This window comes from Pleurodeles waltl, chromosome 2_2 (assembly GCF_031143425.1).
Source record: "Pleurodeles waltl isolate 20211129_DDA chromosome 2_2, aPleWal1.hap1.20221129, whole genome shotgun sequence".
NCBI lineage: Eukaryota > Metazoa > Chordata > Amphibia > Caudata > Salamandridae > Pleurodeles > Pleurodeles waltl.
This window is the reverse complement of record NC_090439.1, coordinates 266,372,313-266,395,809: the sequence shown is the minus strand read 5'-3', so window position 1 is coordinate 266,395,809 and position 23,497 is coordinate 266,372,313.

Here is a 23,497-nt window from a genome sequence, read left to right as displayed (position 1 = left end):
CCAAAAGTCACAAGCAAGTCGGAGATGGGCAGATGCCCAGGAAATGCCAGCTGCTGGTGCAAAGAAGCTTCGACTGGACAGACGAAGCTGAGGTTTCGGCAGGAACAAAAAGGGCTAGAGACTTCCCCTTTGGTGGACGGATCCCTCTCGCCGTGGAGAGTCGTGCAAAAGTGTTTTCCCGCCGGAAGAACACCAACAAGCCTTGCTAGCTGCAAATCATGCTGTTAGTGTTTTTGGACGCTGCTGGAGCCCAGGAGGGACCAGGAGGTCGCAAATTGGACCTGAAGAGAGAGGGGACGTCGAGCAAGACAAAGAGCCCTCACTGAAGCAGGTAGCACCCGGAAAAGTGCCAGAAATAGGCACTAAGAGGATGCGTGAAATGGTGCTTGCCGAAGGTGCACAAAGGAGTCCCACGTCGCCGGAGACCAACTTAGAAAGTCGTGCAATGCAGGTTAGAGTGCCGTGGACCCAGGCTTGGCTGTGCACCAAGGATTTCTGCCGGAAGTACACAGGGGCCGGAGTAGCTGCAAAGTCGTGGTTCCCACCAATGCAGCCCAGCGAGGTGAGGCAAGGACTTACCTCCACCAAACTTGGACTGAAGAGTCACTGGACTGTGGGGGTCACTTGGACAGAGTCGCTGGATTCGAGGGACCTCGCTCGTCGTGCTGAGAGGAGACCCAAGGGACCAGTAATGCAGCTTTTTGGTGCCTGCGGTTGCAGGGGGAAGATTCCGTCGACCCACGGGAGATTTCTTCGGAGCTTCTGGTGCAGAGAGGAGGCAGGCTACCCCCACAGCATGCACAAGCAGGAAAACAGTCGAGAAGGCGGCAGGATCAGCGTTACAGAGTTGCAGTAGTCGTCTTTGCTACTATGTTGCAGGTTTGCAGGCTTCCAGCGCGGTCAGCAGTCGATTCCTTATCAGAAGGTGAAGAGAGAGATGCAGAGGAACTCGGATGAGCTCTTGCATTCGTTATCTGAAGTTTCCCCAGAGACAGAGACCCTAAATAGCCAGAAAAGAGGGTTTGGCTACTTAGGAGAGAGGATAGGCTACTAACACCTGAAGGAGCCTATCAGCAGGAGTCTCTGACGTCACCTGGTGGCACTGGCCACTCAGAGCAGTCCAGTGTGCCAGCAGCACCTCTGTTTCCAAGATGGCAGAGGTCTGGAGCACACTGGAGGAGCTCTGGACACCTCCCAGGGGAGGTGCAGGTCAGGGGAGTGGACACTCCCCTTTCCTTTGTCCAGTTTCGCGCCAGAGCAGGGGCTAAGGGGTCCCTGAACCGGTGTAGACTGGCTTATGCAGAATTGGGCACATCTGTGCCCAAGAAAGCATTTCCAGAGGCTGGGGGAGGCTACTCCTCCCCTGCCTTCACACCATTTTCCAAAGGGAGAGGGTGTCACACCCTCTCTCAGAGGAAGTTCTTTGTTCTGCCATCCTGGGCCAGGCCTGGCTGGACCCCAGGAGGGCAGATGCCTGTCTGAGGGGTTGGCAGCAGCAGCAGCTGCAGTGAAACCCCAGGAAGGGCAGTTTGGCAGTACCAGGGTCTGTGCTACAGACCACTGGGATCATGGGATTGTGCCAACTATGTCAGGATGGCATAGAGGGGGCAATTCCATGATCATAGACATGTTACATGGCCATATTCGGAGTTACCATGGTGAAGCTACATATAGGAAGTGACCTATATGTAGTGCACGCGTGTAATGGTGTCCCCACACTCACAAAGTTCAGGGAATTGGCTCTGAACAATGTGGGGGCACCTTGGCTAGTGCCAGGGTGCCCTCACACTAAGTAACTTTGCACGTAACCTTTACCAGGTAAAGGTTAGACATATAGGTGACTTATAAGTTACTTAAGTGCAGTGTAAAATGGCTGTGAAATAACGTGGACGTTATTTCACTCAGGCTGCAGTGGCAGGCCTGTGTAAGAATGGTCAGAGCTCCCCATGGGTGGCAAAAGAATTGCTGCAGCCCATAGGGATCTCCTGGAACCCCAATACCCTGGGTACCTCAGTACCATATACTAGGGAATTATAAGGGTGTTCCAGTAAGCCAATGTAAATTGGTAAAATTGGTCACTAGCCTGTTAGTGACAATTTGAAAGTAATGAGAGAGCATAACCACTGAGGTTCTGGTTAGCAGAGCCTCAGTGAGACAGTTAGGCACCACACAGGGAACATATACATGCACACCTATGAGCACTGGGGCCCTGTGTGACAGGGTCCCAGTGACACATACATATAGGCCACAAACCTATGAGCACTGGGGTCCTGACCAGCAGGATCCCAGTGACACATAACAAACATACTGAAAACATAGTGTTTTCACTATGAGCACTGAGGCCTGGCTATCAGGATCCCAGTGAGACAGTGAAAACAGTGACAAACACCCGGACATACACTCACAAACAGGCCAAAAGTGGGGGTAACAAGGCTAGAAAGAGGCTACCTTCTCACAGTGTGTCACAAATTATTTTAGCGGAAAGCCCGCAACCCCAATGACCATTCTTAGGACCACATTAAATTGAAAGAGTCTGAGGTAAGATCCTTTCTCGTGTCTGAAAAAGGGCTGGTTAGACAAGGTGCCACCCCAGAGGTAGCTGCACATGCAGCACACAGGGCAGAATTTGCTGCCCTCCAATCAGTGCCTTTGACCTCCTGGTCTGTTTTGGACTAGCTTAGGTGATTCGCCATGGAGCCTTTAGCTATGCGTAGATCTCTCTCTTTCATGCAAGATGACCCTGTTTTGAATCTCGCTGGACTACTAGTTCACTAACCCTGTAAGCCCCGAAGAACACCAGGAAAAAAGCAGCCTAAAGAGTACCACCTCATGAGTCTGACTGCAAATGCTTTGAAGTCCATTGAATAACTCTTGCAAGGTGCCTCCTTTCTCTCTGCTTTGACTGAAGGTGCCCCCACCCTTTTATTTCTGCCTAATAGTAGAAGGTGTTGGCAGGGTCCTTGATCCCCACCAACTTTGCATAATAGGAAGTTGCACTCATGTGAGTCTATGCCTATGACCTGGTGTTAGCCTTATAGAAGGCCCAATGAATGCAAAGTTCGACCTCTCTGCTGGACAACTTGTCAAACCCGCAGCCCAGTTATCTCCTGAAACTTTCCCCAACATTTACAGTATTGTGCAGCAGTCTTAGGGGTTAGGGTGTTCTCCATGAACATGGTCAGGTCTAGTCCACCAGCATCTATAGGTCCTGAGATACTGCATCCTGAGTGGGTTCACATGCGGAGTCAGCTCCTTGAATTTTTGCCTTTGAAAATGAGACACTGCTTCAGCTACCACATTTTTGCTGCTGGATATTTGCCTGGACCTGATCACAATGTTTGCCCTGAGCTGGCAACCCACCAGGTGCCTCAACATACTCGCTACTATTGGTTAATGCATGTTAATGTGTTGTCCCACAGGACTAACTGCTTGTTGGTGAGCTGCTCCTCCCATATAGTGAAAGCGACTACAATGGGAAAAAGCTCCAGCACCATCACCTTTTTGGTGATCCCTTTCTTGTGCCATTGAGCCAGCCACCAGGCAGTGACCCATGCTGATCCCAAAAGAGCCCCGAATCCCTCACCCCATACTGCGTTGCTGAAGAGTTTGAGTTCTGACACCCATGGTTCCCGCCAAATCAAAGTCTTGTTAACATCATTCAGAAAGGTTGCCCACACCCTGTGCGATCCTGACCCTGTGCTGCCTCCTCGTCAGACCTTTGGTTAACCAGGTCAACCATCTGGTGAATGGCCTCCCTGCTGGTAAGACACAGCTGGTGAAATTCAGTTTGCCTAGCAACTGTTGTATCTCACCCAAAGGGGCCTTCTTCCTCCCCAATAGTGTAAAAATAGGTTGTTTCATGTCCTCTATCTTATTAGCTGACAGCCTACATATGCCCTTTTCTGTGTCCAGTTCAATGCCAGGGAAGGCTAATTCCTTGTTAGGGTATTCTGATTTGTCCTGTGCCAAGGGGGTTCCAAGCTTTTCTGCCAGTGCCACAAAGAGCTCCATCAAGTCTACACATTCAGAGGAACCTAATGTGCCAATGAGCAATAAATTGTCTAGGTAGTGGATGAACCCTCCTGCCAGATGGCAGATCCCTAAAACCCATTTTCAAATGGTTCCCTGATGCCCCTTTTGAGGGTTCAGCTGGTTTCTGACTGCCTGCTGCAGCTTGAGCAGCTGCCCCACCATCCTGCACTTGCATTTGCCAATGTGTCATGTTGGGCTGGAACTATTGTGGGCCTCCCGATAATAACGTGCTACCTGGGCCTGGCCATTGCCACCATGGAGGTCATGCAAATGGAGGCAAGCTGGGCCCCCATGCCCCTGGCTCTCCCTGCTACTAACCCGCACTGGGAGGACCCATCTGCCCGCTTGTCCCCTGCCCTGGGCTGGTCTACTCTCCTACAACCTCTTGTGCTGCTGTGTCAAAAACCACAAATGTAATGCCTTAATTCGCAATCCCCCCTGAGGTCATCTCAGGCATAAGCTGCGCTGTTTCATTACCAAGTTGCCCTCGAGCTGCTGCCTGATTGTGTCTCACCATTCTCTCCTGCCAATTCAGTGGTTTCTCTGCTTGTGGGTTTCGTATGTTCCACATCCTTGCTACAGGAGCTGCCCGCCATCCTTGGTCGCTGTCCTCCTCACTATCAGAACCCTCATCATAGTTACCTGGTATAGTAATGGGCTCTTCCTCTTTTCTTGTGCCCTTACATGCTTCTTTCCATTGGCTTTTTCATGAGGGCTGCCATTCCGGCTACAGCCCTGGCGCCAGTAACGCTCTGCTGTTGGGTTTTCTTGACCCTTTCACCCGCATCTCTAGCGGCTCCCTTCTGGCTTTTTGCGCTGTCCTGTTGTAGAACTCCCTGCATCTGCTGATCAACCCAATCCTTGCCATGGTTGGCTACCAGGTTCCTAGCTCTGATCAGCAACTCTTGCAAAACGCTGTTGAGTTTAGGCCCCTCGTAGTCATCCCATATATCTGCGGCAAGCTTTGATGGTCTTGACACTCCATCCTCCTCTTCGTCATCACTTCAGTACCTTGCGGGCTTTCACCAATCTCTCCCTGTACCAGCTGCACATGTGATGGGAGCCCTGTTCCCGGGCATGCTCCCTGCCTTCTTGGGCCTGCTTCCTTTGTAGCTGAAGGGTTAAAGATGTGTAAGTTTGTTACTTCTGCAGGCTCCTGGATTGAAATTGACTGCAGCTAAAAGTATGTGGGCACTTGTCCAAGTGACTCTGAGGCCCTTCTGAGATTTGATCTAAGGATCCCTGTTTATTAGGGAGGTACTAAACTCCACTAGGCCATAGTGCAACGAGTCGGGTACAGCCTCTGTGTGGCCCAAAACGTGGAAGGCGATGATTTGCCATTTCAAAAAATTGATGGCCACTTCAGCCTCTGCATTTTTTGTGGGCTTGGCCTTCAGGTTCCTCACCCTTGTTAGGGGTTTGTCGCAGGCTCCTCATCGGTCCAGAAGTGCTACCCGGGCCTGCGCAATCTTTCAACATGAGGTATTGGGACATTTTTAAAAGAGCAAGAACATTTGGAGCGAGCTCTATAAATTCAAAAACATATGATGTGCTGAGCTTTTTTGCAATAGAAAACCCACATCTGTGCACGCATCCAAAACTGGACCGCTTTCAGGAAGTCCCCCAAGCTTTTCAAGTTAAACTCAAAAAAACATTGATTGTGTTTCCAGGCCATCCTGCCTTGTGGCTCAATCTCGCCATTTGTCTTGTACATTTTATACAGAGGCAATACAACATTTCTGGGAGCAGCCCTTGGTACTTTCACACTTGACTATTCCAGCCACTCTGGCTTCTAATGTCTGTTCACGCCACTGCAGCATGTCCTCCAAATAATGGCACGGTTCAAGGGAGGAGGATGCGACCACGTTCCAGCCCTTGCTGGGCTGGGATTGGTGGAGATCCAATTGTGCCTGAAACTCTGACCTCAAACTATTAGACGAGTCCAGTGGTCGCTCAGTGAAGGCAAACAGAGCACACACAGTATAACAGTCCTGGCAAGCGTGCACTGCCTTCTCCTGCTGCTACTCCTGCAGGAGCAGCTGATGTCTGGAAGCCGCAGGAAGCCTTGGCCCGCAGGCACAAAGGGGGTCCTAAGGTCCCTGCTATAGTCTCTGGCCAAGACTCATTCAACATTTACTGACGCTGTAGCTTGGAACCGCATGCTGTAGCACCACCAGGCTTGCATGACTTCATTTGATTTTATGGCTAGACCATGCTTATAGGGTTTCTACCCAACTAACATTCTACGATGATCATCTAAGAAAGCCAATATGCACTGGTGATGTGAATACAGTCTGTGTTTTCCATGGCAAGCATCCATCATTTTTTAGCCCTGATCCAAAGTGCTTCCCCCCTGGAACTGGCCCACCCGAGGGGCATATGAAACAAGCGTGGAACACCACGCTTGTTTTTTAAAAATTTGTGCTGTGGATTCGCAGCTCTGCCATAATTTTGCAGCAAAAAAAAAAATACATTTTTTTTTACCCTGGTAGGGTCCCTGGGGGCCCCCACCACCAGGGCTAGGGAGACAGGTATTCCTACCCTGCCCTGTTTTCTTTTCTTTGTTTTTCTTTTCTTTTTGAGGCTGGCCTGAGTCTAAGTCCCAAAATGGCTGCCAACATTTCCTGGTTGAAGTGTTGGCAACCAATCAGATATCAGCATGAGGACTGTAGAATTCACGGAGGCTCAGTGTCACTGGATATACAAATGTCTTTTTCCTTTAATAAAAACACTGGTGAACAGATGTACACCATATTACAAAATAGCACTTTCTGGACAAAGATTTACCTTTTTGACAAGTTTAGTGTAATTCCATCCAGTGGAGCGGGCTGCAGTCGTGTCTAAAAATTCCTATGGAAATTGCAAGAGGAAAAGGTGTTTTGACACTCCCTTTTTCTCAGCCCCTGCTTTAAAAAATCACCCTGAAACTTTTAACATGCAGCTGAACTGACTGTCATACTAGTATATATTCAATGAAAAAAACAAATGTTCCAAGGACGTTGAAGGTAGGTTCAGATTTTACGCACACAAAACAATAGAAATTCAACAGTTATACTTATCTCAAGACGCTAGAGCGCGAACTGTAAGGTAACTATAGTTCATGCCCTTGCCCTACACTGCTCAGAGCAAGGAAAGAAAATGAACATTTTTGAGACCTAAAGTAAGCATGGTGTGTCAGCGGTCATAATGTTGAGCATACACTGACGTACCATTACCTAAGAGCCAATACAACCAATCTCAGAGTAAGAGACACCTAGCTGCTTGTACACCGAATTACAGATCACTGAAGCAGTAAAAACTGTGTAACTATGCCCACCATTTCCACAACATTATAATTACTTAGGAATTGCCATTTTAGACACTAGTCTGTGTGATTCTAAATAAATCACCCCTTTCTATACCTTTAAATAGGCCTCTTAAATCCTTTGACCCATATTTATGAAAAATGGCACACAACTGCGCTAACGCTGGGGGGGGGTGTTGTTAGGGGGAATGGCGCTAGTGAGTCAAAAATGACATTAGGCTGGTTAGCACTAAAAATGTTGCTGCTAGTCAACCTAGCTTCATTTTCTGTTGCACAAGCAGTCAAACAATGACTCCTGTCTCAGTTTAGACAGGAGTCATGTCCACCACCCCAATGCCCACCACTGGGGACCAGTGTCCCCTGGGCAAGCCCAAAATACCCAGTGCCAGGCAGGGGGGCCCACGTAAGGGGCGCCCAATGGCACACCACACACATACACAAACACTTACATGCAGCTTACCTGGGATGGGTTCCCTCCTCCTGTAGTGTCCCTGTGAAGTGGGTGTTGCTGTTGCTGGGGCTTGGGGTGGGCATCTTTGTGCCCATACCATGGTGTTTCACCATAGAAATGGGCCTACCTGCACTTCAACGCCTGGTCTGACCCAGGCGTTAAATAATGCCGCTAAGCGGGCTTAGCATCATTATTTAGGTCCACCTCCACATGCACATCGTTTCGGAGCCGGGAGGTAAATAGGTCGATGGGGCCTAGCGTCATGCTTAGGATGGGAACGCCTACCTTGCATCTCATTGACGCAAGGTGAGTTTGCACATCCTAAAAATTACGCTAACTCCAATATTTTGACACTAGACAGGTCTAGCATCAAAATATAAATATGGAGTTAGGTAAGTGCCACTTTAGCGCCAAAATAAATGGCGCTAAGACAATGCTAAGCTTCCGTAAATATGGGCCTTTGTGGGGTTTTTTTTCAGATGTTTTTCTGGATGTTGATTAGACATGGAGATATTATTTCTTCAAAAAGAGAAATGCCTGTTAAACAATAAAATAAAATAAATTGATTCTGAGGGGCAGATTCATGGAAAGTGATGCTTCACCGAGTGCAGCGCCACTTTCCCTGCACCCCTTAACACCCCCCTATCACTACCATGTGTGCACCGTATTTAAAATACGGCGCACCATGGTGCAGGGTAGGGGGCAATAGTGTAATTTTTTACTACACTATTGATGTACTCTGCAAGAGTAGCACAAAACTATTAGTGCTACTCCTGCAGAGTACATGGGGCCCCATTCTAAAGAATGGCAGCCCCCTTTTAACGCCTGCTCTGCGTCAGGCATAATTTATGCAAGCGGGGCGGTCCGCGCTAGGGGGGCCAGAAAAGTGTCATGAAGTATTCTAAGAGATTTCATTGCATCATTTTTACCTTCATTTTTAATGCCTGCTAAGATCAGGCATTAAAGGAGGCTCCCACTGTTTTCAATAGGCCTCTGGGTGCTTGGCAGGATTAGCGTTAACATTTTTTATGCTAATCCTGCAAAGCACCAGACTAGCATCAACAATTATGATGCCAGTGCCACTGACTACCGCTATGGTGCACCGTATTCTAAATATGGTGCACACATGGTGGTGTTAGGGGGGTGCTAAGGGGTGGAAGAAAAATGGCACTGCAATAGGTACAGTGCCACTTTTCATAAATCTGCCCCTAAATAGCGGACTCATTTATATCAGTCATGATGGAGGTTTCTGCAGTCTTGATGGTAGTACCATTATTGATCCAGGGGTGATCTTCCTAGTGTCTTCTTGCCTATAAGAAGATGCCATAGGTATACTGCATTGAGCACCTTTGAGGAAAAAAGATGAGGGTTTGATGTCAACGGTAACAACAAATTTAGGGGCATATTTAAGACCCCATACAGCCTACTTGCGTCATATTAGCGTCATTTTTTTTAATGCTAATGTGGCCAAACGAGGACAAAATGCATGCATTGCGCCACTTTGCAACCCTTTGCCCTACATTATGTCAGCACCAGGCATAATGTATGCTAGCAAAGAACTCTAAGAGATATCCTTGCATAATTTTTTTCGCCACTTTTAATGCCTGCTCACAGCAGGTGCTAAAAAGGAGGCACACCTTTGTTTTCAATGGGCCTCAATGGGCTTTGTATGATTAGCGTCAACATTTTTGACGCTAGTCCTGCCTTTACACCATTTTTATGGCAACCCTAACGGGGGAATGTCCCCTTTGCATATATTATGCCTGATGCAGGCATAATGTAGCACAAAGGGTACAAAGTGGTGCAATGCATGCATTGTGCCACTTTGAAAATTTGGTGCTGCGATTTTTGCCTCGTTGGGCCACATTAGCGTCAATGAGGCGCTAGGAGCTCTTAAATCAGCCCCTAACTATTCTAATAGCAGAGCAACATGAAAACTGACAAAAAGCTTTTTAATAAACTTTAAAATAGCCAAACCCCAGAGAGACTTAGGCAACAAATACCCTAGCCAAACTATTTTAGAAGTTGCAGAAAAGTATATTAATCAACTATCTCACGCATACACAAAATCGTGAGTAACCACTAGAGGAAAAGTGTGGCTCAAATCAAATGGGCAGATTTAGGAGCCACTAGTGCCACCTTAGCGTCCCCATAGCATAATTTCTTTGACGCTAAGGCAGAGCTAAAGTGGCATTTTCCCCGTGCCATATTTACAAAGTGACGCAATGCATGCATTGCGCCAATTTGTAAACCCTTACGCCACATCATTCCTGCGCCAGGCATAATGTATGCAAGAGGGGTAGTCCCCCATTAGGGGGGCTGAAAAAATGGCGCAAGGAAATCTATGAGATTTCCTTGCGTCATTTCTTTTGCCACTTTTAACGCCTGCTCAAAGCAGGCGTTAAAAGGGGGCTTACCATTATCTATAATGGGTCCTTATGTACTCTGCAGAAGTAGTGGTAAAATGTTGGCGCTACTCCTGCAGAGTAGATCAATAGTGTTAACAAAATGACGCTATTGCCCCCACGCTGCACCATGGTGCACCGTATTTTAAATACAGTGCACACATGATAGCAGTAGGGTGGCCCGAAGGGGCGCAAGGAAAGTGTCACTGCACCATGTACAGCTACACTTTTCTTAAATCTGCCCCAAAGTCTCTCGCTACAAAAGCCTGGAGCCACCTTTACCATAGCCACCCACAGGCATATACAGACAACCAATAACCTAAACTTGACATGTACTAAAGTCCAGCCACAGTCTCCCAAAATAATAAAAAAGATGCAGCTGTGCTACAGCCAGACAGTGAAAAATACATTAAAAAGATCAACAAACTGCAGACTAGGTAACAAAGAATAAAACTCCTCAGAATATCAATATCAAAAAATCTGGATTAAATTCCCAAAAAACAGGCAGAAAGGGATGAAATGTCCACCATCTAAAAGTTTCCTCACAGATAGAAAGGGATGAAATGTCCACCATCTAAAAGTTCAATATTCTTCACATGCTCATCACACAAAATGAAACAAGCATTTGCAATGCAATAGGTTTTGTGTTAGCGAGAGTTACAGCTGTTGGCGTTGTAAATGATAATTATATCCTCACATTTGGGACCTTATAAATATTTAGCCATGCATCACATTAAAACTTTATCAGAAATAAACTGTGTTTGTGCAATCTTTATACACTTGGCATTAGACTGTAATTATCTGAACAGCCCCTACAGAGCATCACAGTAAAATTATGATTTGGAAGAAACATGGTCATGTAACCATATAGTCAGCCCCTAGAGGGCATAATCACATAAAAAAAAATTGATAAAGAACATTGCAGTGAAACCATATAATCAGCTCCTTGAGGGCATAGTGTATTACACATTTTCAGGCCTAGTAGGCCTTGTAAATATCATTTAACTGTGGAATCAGTGGTACAAGGGTGCAGTGCAGCAGCCCGTTGCTAGATGTCCATGTAGAGTCAATAGCAGAAGGTTAGTACCACTGGTTATGGCTAGATGTCCTGTAGAGTCAGCAGCAGAAGGTGCAGTACCACTGGCTGTGGATACATGTCCCTGTAGAGTCAATAGAAGAAGGTGCAGTACCACTGGTCATGGCTAGAGGTCCCTGTGGAGCCAAAAGCTCTAGGAGTAGTGTCACAGAACACCGCCAGAAACGACTGGAGAAGTACCAGGTTCTCAGTGAATTTACTGAAATATTTAGCCATGCTGTACATTAAACCTTTATCAGAAATAAACTATGTTTGTGCAAACAGAAATCTTTTATCAGCCATAAACTGTGTACATACATTAGCAGAAAGTGCAATATCACTAATCATGACAAGATATTCCTGTAGAACCTAATAAATTAGTAGTGCCTTTAAACAATTATCATCCTTCACCTATTGGAAAACATAACATATTTGCAAGTGAAACAAAACTGTCAGAGTATTATTATAACAAAGACACTTACAACACAACACCTATGTATAAAAGAGCTTGAATAGGCATTGAGTGGTTGAAGAGGTTATGTTTTTTGGGTCCCCTCTAGCCTAGTGTGACCCACAAGATTGCATGAACAGAAAGAGTGCATTGTTCTGAATGTTTTGGTGGTGGTCCCATTGTCCTCGGATCACTACAGGCTGAGCTATAGCCAACAATGTGTTGTAAAAGGAAAGCCTGCAAAGCACTATGGGGTGAGTTTCAGTGAATACATTAAACATTTAGCAGAATTAAACTGTGTCTATACATTAGCAGAAAGTGCTATACCACTAGATGTGACTAGATGCCCCTGCAGTCTACTGAGTTACAATTCCACTGGGTCAGACTAGATACACCATTGCATCCTACTAAGTTAAGAGTTCCTTGAAATAATTATTATCCTACAGCCCTTGGAAGACATGGGGTATTACATGGTTACTTGCCAAACAAATCCATAATAATAAAACTATTTGCTATATTTGGGAGAAAAAAAATTCCTGCTAAAAGACAGCTTAAATATGCATTGAATAGTGGAAGAGGTTATCATTCTTGGGGCCCCTCTAACCTAGTGTGACCCACAAGATTGCCTGGACAGAAAGAGCACATCGTTCTGAATGTTTTGGCAGTGGTCTCATTGCCGTAGGACCAGCACATGCTGATTTATGGCCAAAAATGTGTTGCAAAATGAATGCCTGCAAAGCATTATGGGGTGAGATTCCGTGCATACATTAACCCCTTCGCTGCCAGGCCTTTTCCCCCTCCTGTGCCGAGCCTTTTTTTTGGCTATTTGGAGCAGTTCGCGCTTAGGCCCTCATAACTTTTTGTTCACATAAGCTACCCATGCCAAATTTGCGTCCTTTTTTTCCAACATCCTAGGGATTCTAGAGGTACCCAGACTTTGTGGGTTCCCCAGAAGGAGGCCAAGAAATTAGCCAAAAAACAGTGAAAATTTCATTTTTTTTTTTTAAAATGGAAAAATGGGCTGCAGAAGAAGGCTTGTGGTTTTTTCCCTGAAAAGGGCATCAACAAAGGGTTTGCGGTGATAAAATCACCAGCTTCCCAGCTTTCAGGAACAGGCAGACTTGAATCAGACAACCCAATTTTTCAACCCAATTTTGGCATTTTACTGGGACATACCCCATTTTTACGATTTTATGTGCTTTCAGCCTCCTTCCAGTCAGTGACAGAAATGGGCATGAAACCAACGCTGGATCCCATAAACCGCAACATTTCTGAAAAGTAGACAAAATTCAGCAAGGGGTAATTTGTGTAGATCCTACAAGGGTTTCCTACAGAAAATAGCAACTGAAAAAGAAAAATATTGAAATTGAGGTGAAAAAAACATCAATTTTTCTCTAAGTTTTACTCTGTAACTTTTTCCTGCAATGTCAGATTTTCGAAAGCAATATACCGTTACGTCTGCTGGACTCTTCTGGTTGCGGGGATATATAGGGCTTGTAGGTTCATCAAGAACTCTAGGTACCCAGAGCCAATAAATGACCTGCACCCTGCAGTGGGTTTTCATTCTATGCCGGGTATACAGCAATTCATTTGCTGAAATATAAAGAGTAAAAAATAGCTATCAAGAAAACCTTTGTATTTCCAAAATGGGCACAAGATAAGGTGTTGAGAAGCAGTGGTTATTTGCACATCTCTGAATTCCGGGGTGCCCATACTAGCATGTGAATTACAGGGCATTTCTCAAATAGACGTCTTTTTTACACACTGTCTTACATTTGGAAGGGAAAAATGTAGAGAAAGACAAGGGGCAATAACACTTGTTTTGCTATTCTATGTTCCCCCAAGTCTCCCGATAAAAATGATACCTCACTTGTGTGGGTAGGCCTAGCGCCCGCGACAGGAAACGCCCCAAAGCGCAACGTGGACACATCACAGAAAACAGACCTGTTTTTAGCAAAGTGCCTACCTGTAGATTTTGGCCTCTAGCTCAGCCGCCACCTAGGGAAACCTACCAAACCTGTGCATTTCTGAAAACTAGAGACCTAGGGGAATCCAAGATGGGGTGATTTGTGTGGCTCGGACCAGGTTCTGTTACCCAGAATCCTTTGCACACCTCAAAATTTGGCTAAAAAAACACATGTTCCTCACATTTCTGTGGCAGAAAGTTCTGGAATCTGAGAGGAGCCACAAATTTCCTTCCACCCAGCGTTCCCCCACGTCTCCCGATAAAAATGATACCTCACTTGTGTGGGAAGGCCTAGCGCCCGCGACAGGAAACACCCCAAAGCGCAATGTGGACACATCACAGAAAACAGACCTGTTTTTAGCAAAGTGCCTACCTGTAGGTTTTGGCCTCTAGCTCAGCCGCCACCTAGGGAAACCTACCAAACCTGTGCATTTCTGAAAACTAGAGACCTAGGGGAATCCAAGATGGGGTGATTTGTGTGGCTCGGACCAGGTTCTGTTACCCAGAATCGTTTGCAAAGCTCAAAAATTGGCTAAAAAAACACATGTTCCTCACATTTCTGTGGCAGAAAGTGCTGGAATCTGAGAGGAGCCACAAATGTCCTTCCACCCAGCGTTCCCCCACGTGTCCCGATAAAAATGATACCTCACTTGTGTGGGTAGGCCTAGCGCCCGCGACAGGAAACGCCCCAAAGCGCAACGTGGACACATCACAGAAAACAGACCTGTTTTTAGCAAAGTGCCTACCTGTAGATTTTGGCCTCTAGCTCAGCCGCCACCTAGGGAAACCTACCAAACCTGTGCATTTCTGAAAACTAGGGACCTAGGGGAATCCAAGATGGGGTGATTTGTGTGGCTCGGACCAGGTTCTGTTACCCAGAATCCTTTGCAAAGCTCAAAAATTGGCTAAAAAAACACATGTTCCTCACATTTCTGTGGCAGAAAGTTCTGGAATCTGAGAGGAGCCACAAATTTCCTTCCACCCAGCGTTCCCCCACGTCTCCCGATAAAAATGATACCTCACTTGTGTGGGTAGGCCTAGCGCCCGCGACAGGAAACGCCCCAAAGCGCAACGTGGACACCACCAAAATTTTGGAAGAAAACAGAGGTGTTTTTTGCGAAGTGACTACCTGTAGATTTTGGCCTCTAGCTCAGCCGGCACCTAGGGAAACCTACCAAACCTGTACATTTCTGAAAACTAGAGACCTAGGGGAATCCAAGGAGGGGTGACTGGCGGGGCTCGGACCAGGTTCTGTTACCCAGAATCCTTTGCAAAGCTCAAAAATTGGCTAAAAAAACACATGTTCCTCACATTTCTGTGGCAGAAAGTGCTGGAATCTGAGAGGAGCCACAAATGTCCTTCCACCCAGCGTTCCCCCAAGTCTCCCGATAAAAATGATACCTCACTTGTGTGGGTAGGCCTAGCGCCCGCGACAGGAAACGCCCCAAAGCGCAACGTGGACACATCACAGAAAACAGACCTGTTTTTAGCAAAGTGCCTAACTGTAGATTTTGGCCTCTAGCTCAGCCGCCACCTAGGGAAACCTACCAAACCTGTGCATTTCTGAAAACTAGAGACCTAGGGGAATCCAAGGAGGGGTGACTGGCGGGGCTCGGACCAGGTTCTGTTACCCAGAATCCTTTGCAAAGCTCAAAAATTGGCTAAAAAAACACATGTTCCTCACATTTCTGTGGCAGAAAGTTCTGGAATCTGGGAGGAGCCACAAATTTCCTTCCACCCAGCGTTCCCCCAAGTCTCCCGATAAAAATGATACCTCACTTGCGTGGGTAGGCCTAGCGCCCGCGACAGGAAACGCCCCAAAGCGCAACGTGGACACCACCAAAATTTTGGAAGAAAACAGAGGTGTTTTTTGCGAAGTGACTAAATGTAGATTTTGGCCTCTAGCTCAGCCGGCACCTAGGGAAACCTACCAAACCTGTACATTTCTGAAAACTAGAGACCTAGGGGAATCCAAGGAGGGGTGACTGGCGGGGCTCGGACCAGGTTCTGTTACCCAGAATCCTTTGCAAAGCTCAAAAATTGGCTAAAAAACACATGTTCCTCACATTTCTGTGGCAGAAAGTTCTGGAATCCGAGAGGAGCCACAAATTTCCTTCCACCCAGCGTTCCCCCACGTCTCCCGATAAAAATGATACCTCACTTGTGTGGGTAGGCCTAGCGCCCGCAACAGGAAACGCCCCAAAGCGCAACGTGGACACATCACAGAAAACAGACCTGTTTTTAGCAAAGTGCCTACCTGTAGATTTTGGCCTCTAGCTCAGCCGCCACCTAGGGAAACCTACCAAACCTGTGCATTTCTGAAAACTAGAGACCTAGGGGAATCCAAGGAGGGGTGACTGGCGGGGCTCGGACCAGGTTCTGTTACCCAGAATCCTTTGCAAAGCTCAAAAATTGGCTACAAAAACACATGTTCCTCACATTTCTGTGGCAGAAAGTGCTGGAATCTGAGAGGAGCCACAAATGTCCTTCCACCCAGCGTTCCCCCACGTCTCCCGATAAAAATGATACCTCACTTGCGTGGGTAGGCCTAGCGCCCGCGACAGGAAACGCCCCAAAGCGCAACGTGGACACATCACAGAAAACAGACCTGTTTTTAGCAAAGTGCCTACCTGTAGATTTTGGCCTCTAGCTCAGCCGCCACCTAGGGAAACCTACCAAACCTGTGCATTTCTGAAAACTAGAGACCTAGGGGAATCCAAGGAGGGGTGACTGGCGGGGCTCGGACCAGGTTCTGTTACCCAGAATCCTTTGCAAAGCTCAAAAATTGGCTAAAAAAACACATGTTCCTCACATTTCTGTGGCAGAAAGTTCTGGAATCTGGGAGGAGCCACAAATTTCCTTCCACCCAGCGTTCCCCCAAGTCTCCCGATAAAAATGATACCTCACTTGCGTGGGTAGGCCTAGCGCCCGCGACAGGAAACGCCCCAAAGTGCAACGTGGACACCACCAAAATTTTGGAAGAAAACAGAGGTGTTTTTTGCGAAGTGACTACCTGTAGATTTTGGCCTCTAGCTCAGCCGGCACCTAGGGAAACCTACCAAACCTGTACATTTCTGAAAACTAGAGACCTAGGGGAATCCAAGGAGGGGTGACTGGCGGGGCTCGGACCAGGTTCTGTTACCCAGAATCCTTTGCAAAGCTCAAAAATTGGCTAAAAAAACACATGTTCCTCACATTTCTGTGGCAGAAAGTTGTGGAATCCGAGAGGAGCCACAAATTTCCTTCCACCCAGCGTTCCCCCACGTCTCCCGATAAAAATGATACCTCACTTGTGTGGGTAGGCCTAGCGCCCGCGACAGGAAACGCCCCAAAGCGCAACGTGGACACATCACAGAAAACAGACCTGTTTTTAGCAAAGTACCTACCTGTAGATTTTGGCCTCTAGCTCAGCCGCCACTTAGGGAAACCTACCAAACCTGTGCATTTCTGAAAACTAGAGACCTAGGGGAATCCAAGGAGGGGTGACTGGCGGGGCTCGGACCAGGTTCTGTTACCCAGAATCCTTTGCAAAGCTCAAAAATTGGCTAAAAAAACACATGTTCCTCACATTTCTGTGGCAGAAAGTTCTGGAATCCGAGAGGAGCCACAAATTTCCTTCCACCCAGCGTTCCCCCACGTCTCCCGATAAAAATGATACCTCACTTGTGTGGGTAGGCCTAGCGCCCGCGACAGGAAACGCCCCAAAGCGCAACGTGGACACATTACAGAAAACAGACCTGTTTTTAGCAAAGTGCCTACCTGTAGATTTTGTAGCTCAGCCGCCACCTAGGGAAACCTACCAAACCTGTGCATTTCTGAAAACTAGAGACCTAGGGGAATCCAAGATGGGGTGATTTGTCTGGCTCGGACCAGGTTCTGTTACCCAGAATCCTTTGCAAACCTCAAAATTTGGCTAAAAAAACACATGTTCCTCACATTTCTGTGGCAGAAAGTTCTGGAATCTTAAAGGGGCCACAAATTTCCTTCCACCCAGCGTTCCCCCACGTCTCCCGATAAAAATGATACCTCACTTGTGTGGGTAGGCCTAGCGCCCGCGACAGGAAACGCCCCAAAGCGCAGCGTGGACCCATCACATTTTTTCATTGAAAACAGTGCCTACCTGTAGTTTTTGGCCTGTAGCTCAGCCAGTACCTAGGGAAACCTACCAAACCTGTGCATTTCTGAAAACTAGAGACCTAGGGGAATCCAAGATGGGGTGACTTGAGGGGCTCTGACCAGGTTCTGTTACCCAGAATCCTTTCCAAACCTCAAATATTGGCTAAAAAAACGCATTTTTCACACATTTCGGTGACAGAAAGTTCTGGAATCTGAGTGGAGCCACAAATTTCCTTCCACCCAGCGTTCCCCCAAGTCTCCCGATAAAAATGATACCTCAGTTGTGTGGGTGGGCCAGGTGCCTCCAACAGAATAAGGCCCAAAACTTGTAGAGATACAGGGGATAGTACTGCAAGTTTATAAGGACATATTCTTTTATACATCTTTAGACTGACTCTGCTTTGGGGACCCACATACGTGAGGTGTCATTTTATTTGGGAGACTGAGGGGAACACTGGGGAGTAGGAATTTTGTGCTGGAGTGGTGATCGTATGAAGAAAAGTCAGGAAAATATGCTTTTTTTAAGCACATTTTGAGGTTTACAGAGGAGTCTGGGTAAGAAAATGTTGGGGGATCCACGCAAGCCACTCCTCCCTAGACTCCTTGGGGTGTCTAGTTTTAAAAAATGTCTGGGTTTGGTAGGTTTCCCTAGATGAAGGCCGCACACAGGACCAAAAACATAGGTGCCCTCTCCCCCCCCAAACACAGGTAGTTTTGTAATATATCGTTTTGATGTGCCCACATACGTCCGTGATGTGCCAAACACTAAAATTTTGAAAAGAAACACACTTAGGTTATGTGAAAAAGACCCCTCACCCACCAACCAAGTTGGTGGCATGCTTCATCATCGGGGTCCCACCTGAGGCACCTAGCGTGTCATAGGTGTGCTGCGACGCCTGATTACAGCGGAGCAGGTTTGGTCATTTTTACCACACATACTGGTTGGATTTGGCACGAGGGTGAGTGATGGTTCAGTGGATCAAATTTTACTAACAAGAGCTTTCACAAAAATGAAAAGCACTGTTAGTAACTGAAAGGCAAAAAACTGAACCAATGACTCACAGCTCGTGAGCTGTAAAGCCGCGACAAGGCACCAACCGCTTTACAGTCCATTCACACAACTTTCATACATGACACACACAAGGCCATTCACACCGCCAGCCACGGGCCCAGCACATTACAACACTCACATCGACAGACAGTGCCACTCAAGGGCCCATCACTTACATACGCCCACATGCCTGATACAACAATCACACCAGCTGATGGGAGTGTGTGGACTGGTGTTTGGCTGGCAGTGTGTTGCAGTAGCCAACATCAAGTCAATATGTACAGTCTCAGCCAAGCCCCACTCCACACACAATGGCATCATATATATATTTTTTTTTTTAAACAGAGGAACCCCTAACTAAGTAGAAAGAATTACAAAACAACAAACACAAAAGCTCTAACTAACAACATGACAGAAATGCTAACCATGAAACTAAACACATGAAAATACAAAACAGACATGAGTTTACACTCATGGTTGTTCCCAGAAATTCTTCTGGGTGTGGTAATTCTTAAAACAAGCACCGACACACAGCCCAGGCTTTGAAGGACAATCTGGGCAGTACATTCGAGACTCCCTCCGGATACCTCTTCGAAAACACACTCTACATTTCTTAGCTGGAAAGTCTTTTTTGGGTGTGGGAGGAATGTGCTCAGCAAAGTGGCGATCTTTCAATCTAGCCACATCCTCCACCACTGCTTCTCTAGGAACTCTGGCCTGTTCCACCACAATAAGGCTCTCTATCACTGACTCCTGAAATTTCACAAATGTCATCTTTGAGTCTGGAGACCTATCCCTAAACACAATAAAAGCATTGAAGGTTGCTAAGTGGAAGAGGTGAAGTGCTAACTTCTTATACCAAACATAAGACTTACGAATAGCAGTATAAGGTTCCAACCTCTGGTCAACTCTATCTACACCTCCCATGTGCTTATTATAATCTAAAATGCACACAGGTTTGTGCACTTCAGCAACCTGGCCCCAAACAGTCACAGGGGAAGTACTCTCATCATGGATGGTACTTAGCATGTAGACATCCCTCTTGTCTGAAAATTTCAAAGCTAGCAGCTCCTCGTTCCGCAAGGCACAGCACTGTCCCCTCTCAAGTTTTTTACAGACAAGCTCCCTTGGATAGCCTTTCCGGTTAGAACGGATTGTGCCACAAGCAACTGTGTCCACTCTAAACAATTCCTTGAACAACTGCACACCAGTGTAGAAGTTATCTACATACAAATGGTGACCTTTGTTGAACAGTCGTCTACCAAGATCCCACACTATTTTCTCAGTAACTCCAAAAGTGGGAGGACAACCAGGGGGGTCAATATTGGAATCCCTACCAGTGTACACACGGAAACTATACACATATCCTGTCCTACTTTCAGACAGCATATACAATTTAATTCCATATCGTGCCCTTTTGCTAGGAATGTACTGCCTAAAAACCAAACGACCCTTGAAGAGGACCAAAGACTCGTCCACACTTATCTCTTTGCCTGGAACATAGACCTCCGAAAACCGATCTACAAAATGATCAAGGACAGGCCTAATCTTAAAAAGACGGTCAGAATCTGGGTGATCTCGTGGCAAGGCTAATGCATTGTCAACAAAATGCAGCATCCTAAGAAGAAGCAAATACCGATTACGACTCATGGTAGCTGGAAATATAGCTGTTGCCATCAAGGGACTAGTAGACCAATAAGAAGCCAGTGACGGCTTCCTTATCAACCCCATCAAAAAAGTCAAACCCAAAAACTTTTTTAGCTCCTCCAAATTTGTGGGAATCCACTGGGCAGCTCTAGAGTGTGGCCTAAGTCTAGCAGCGTTGTCCCTCAAATGCTGCTCCGCATACAAATTAGTCTGCTCAACAATCTCTTCCAAAAACACATCATCCATGAATAACTCAAAGAAATTGATAGGCATAAAGTTCTCTGTATTGGCGTTACACCCCGGGAGACCAGTAAAGGCAGGCAACTCTGGCTGCTCCATGTTTGGGGCAACCCAGACATCAGGTCTTCTAACGGGAAACCTTTCAGCCCCAGGTTGCTGCACTATTGGCACATCAATGTCCTCCTCTAAAACAGAACCTTCATCTGCACTGAGTGTGGCTTCATCATCAGAAGATTCCCCTCCAACAGAAACATCACTGCCAGAATCTCTGACTTCCTCCTCTGCCTCAGATGCAGAGTCCGTCTCATAGTCATGATCAGACTGTGACTCAAAAAGCATACCAACCACCTGCTGAGCGGTCATCCTGCGGCTAGCCATGATCTCTCCTGCTAAAATTAACTGGACAAATTCACCACCAACAACCAGCACTGTGTAAGACAAGTAACAAAGTGTAGCTTTGTTAGTAAGAGTTACAAACTCAAAAACTATACCGCTCACTTGCCTGAAAAAGCTTGATTCACCAGCAACTACACAGCAATCACCAATGATATCCCACTAAAAAGAAAGAAAGAAAGGCAAATTAGAAATAAGACAAAACAAATATCATTGTGCACAAACCTAAGGACAATTTCACACACAATCCTGCATTTAGTACACCCCCTACAAACATGTCATTCATGCATGGCAACAATACTCCTTTGGAGTAAATTGTTTTTACTTACCTAAAACATGCAACTGTGCAAACTGCAGGTCAACCACCGCCAAAACCGCAAGGAGCCACAGCAAATAAAGCAAAAGCTTTGAACTAGAACAAAAAGGAGGAAAACATTTTTTATCACAAATGCAAAGACTTCTTCAGTTGACAAACACCCCACCATCAAACATTTTAGAAATTGGTGCCTAAGTGGATTCTGCCATAGGGGCAGATGGGCCTACTAAAAAAATAGGCCTGTCTGCCCCAAGGAAGCCAAAAAATACCTTTAGTACTGTGTCCCCATGGAGAGCGACCCTTGCCAAAGGGGACAGCCCTCAAACAAAAAAAACACACACAACACTATCCCTGGTGCCTAAGTGGCTTTTGCCCCCTTGGGGGCAGGTGGTTCTAGAAAAATAGGCCCATCTGCCCCCAGGGGGGGCAGAAATGGCCAACAGGTCAATGCCCCCCTTGGGGGGGCGCCCGTGCCCAAGGGGACGCCCCCACACAAAAATAAACACATAAAAAAAAATCCCTGGCGTTCTAGTGGTTTCTGCCCCCCTTGGGGGCAGATCAGCCTAAAAATAATAGGCTGATCTGTCTCCAAGGGGTGCAGAAATGGCCTGGGTACATGTGCCCCCAAAGTGGGGGGCGACCCTTGCCCAAGCCCCCCCCCATCCACTAACACACACACACACACACACTATCCCTGGTGTCTACGTGGCTTCTGCCCCCCTTGGGGGCAGGTGGGTCTAGAAAAATAGGCCCATCTGCCCCCAGGGGGGGGCAGAAATGGCCAACAGGTCAATGCCCCCCTTGGGGGGGCGCCCGTGCACAAGGGGACGCCCCCACACAAAATAAACACATAAAAAAAAATCCCTGGCGTTCTAGTGGTTTCTGCCCCCCTTGGGGGCAGATCAGCCTAAAAATAATAGGCTGATCTGTCTCCAAGGGGTGCAGAAATGGCCTGGGTACATGTGCCCCCAAAGTGGGGGGCGACCCTTGCCCAAGCCCCCCCCCCATCCACTAACACACACACACACACACTATCCCTGGTGTCTACGTGGCTTCTGCCCCCCTTGGGGGCAGGTGGGTCTAGAAAAATAGGCCCATCTGCCCCCAGGGGGGGCAGAAATGGCCAACAGGTCAATGCCCCCCTTGGGGGGGCGCCCCGTGCCCAAGGGGACGCCCCCCCACAAAAATAAACACATAAAAAAACATCCCTGGCGTTCTAGTGGTTTCTGCCCCCCTTGGGGGCAGATCAGCCTAAAAATAATAGGCTGATCTGTCTCCAAGGGGTGCAGAAATGGCCTGGGTACATGTGCCCCCAAAGTGGGGGGCGACCCTTGCCCAAACCCCCCCCCCATCCACTAACACACACACACACACAGACTATCCCTGGTGTCTACGTGGCTTCTGCCCCCCTTGGGGGCAGGTGGGTCTAGAAAAATAGGCCCATCTGCCCCCAGGGGGGGCAGAAATGGCCAACAGGTCAATGCCCCCCTTGGGGGGGCGCCCCGTGCCCAAGGGGACGCCCCCCCACAAAAATAAACACATAAAAAAACATCCCTGGCGTTCTAGTGGTTTCTGCCCCCCTTGGGGGCAGATCAGCCTAAAAATAATAGGCTGATCTGTCTCCAAGGGGTGCAGAAATGGCCTGGGTACATGTGCCCCCAAAGTGGGGGGCGACCCTTGCCCAAGCCCCCCCCCATCCACTAACACACACACACACACACACTATCCCTGGTGTCTACGTGGCTTCTGCCCCCCTTGGGGGCAGGTGGGTCTAGAAAAATAGGCCCATCTGCCCCCAGGGGGGGCAGAAATGGCCAACAGGTCAATGCCCCCCTTGGGGGGGCCCCCCGTGCCCAAGGGGACGCCCCCCCACAAAAATAAACACATAAAAAAACATCCCTGGCGTTCTAGTGGTTTCTGCCCCCCTTGGGGGCAGATCAGCCTAAAAATAATAGGCTGATCTGTCTCCAAGGGGTGCAGAAATGGCCTGGGTACATGTGCCCCCAAAGTGGGGGGCGACCCTTGCCCAAACCCCCCCCCATCCACTAAC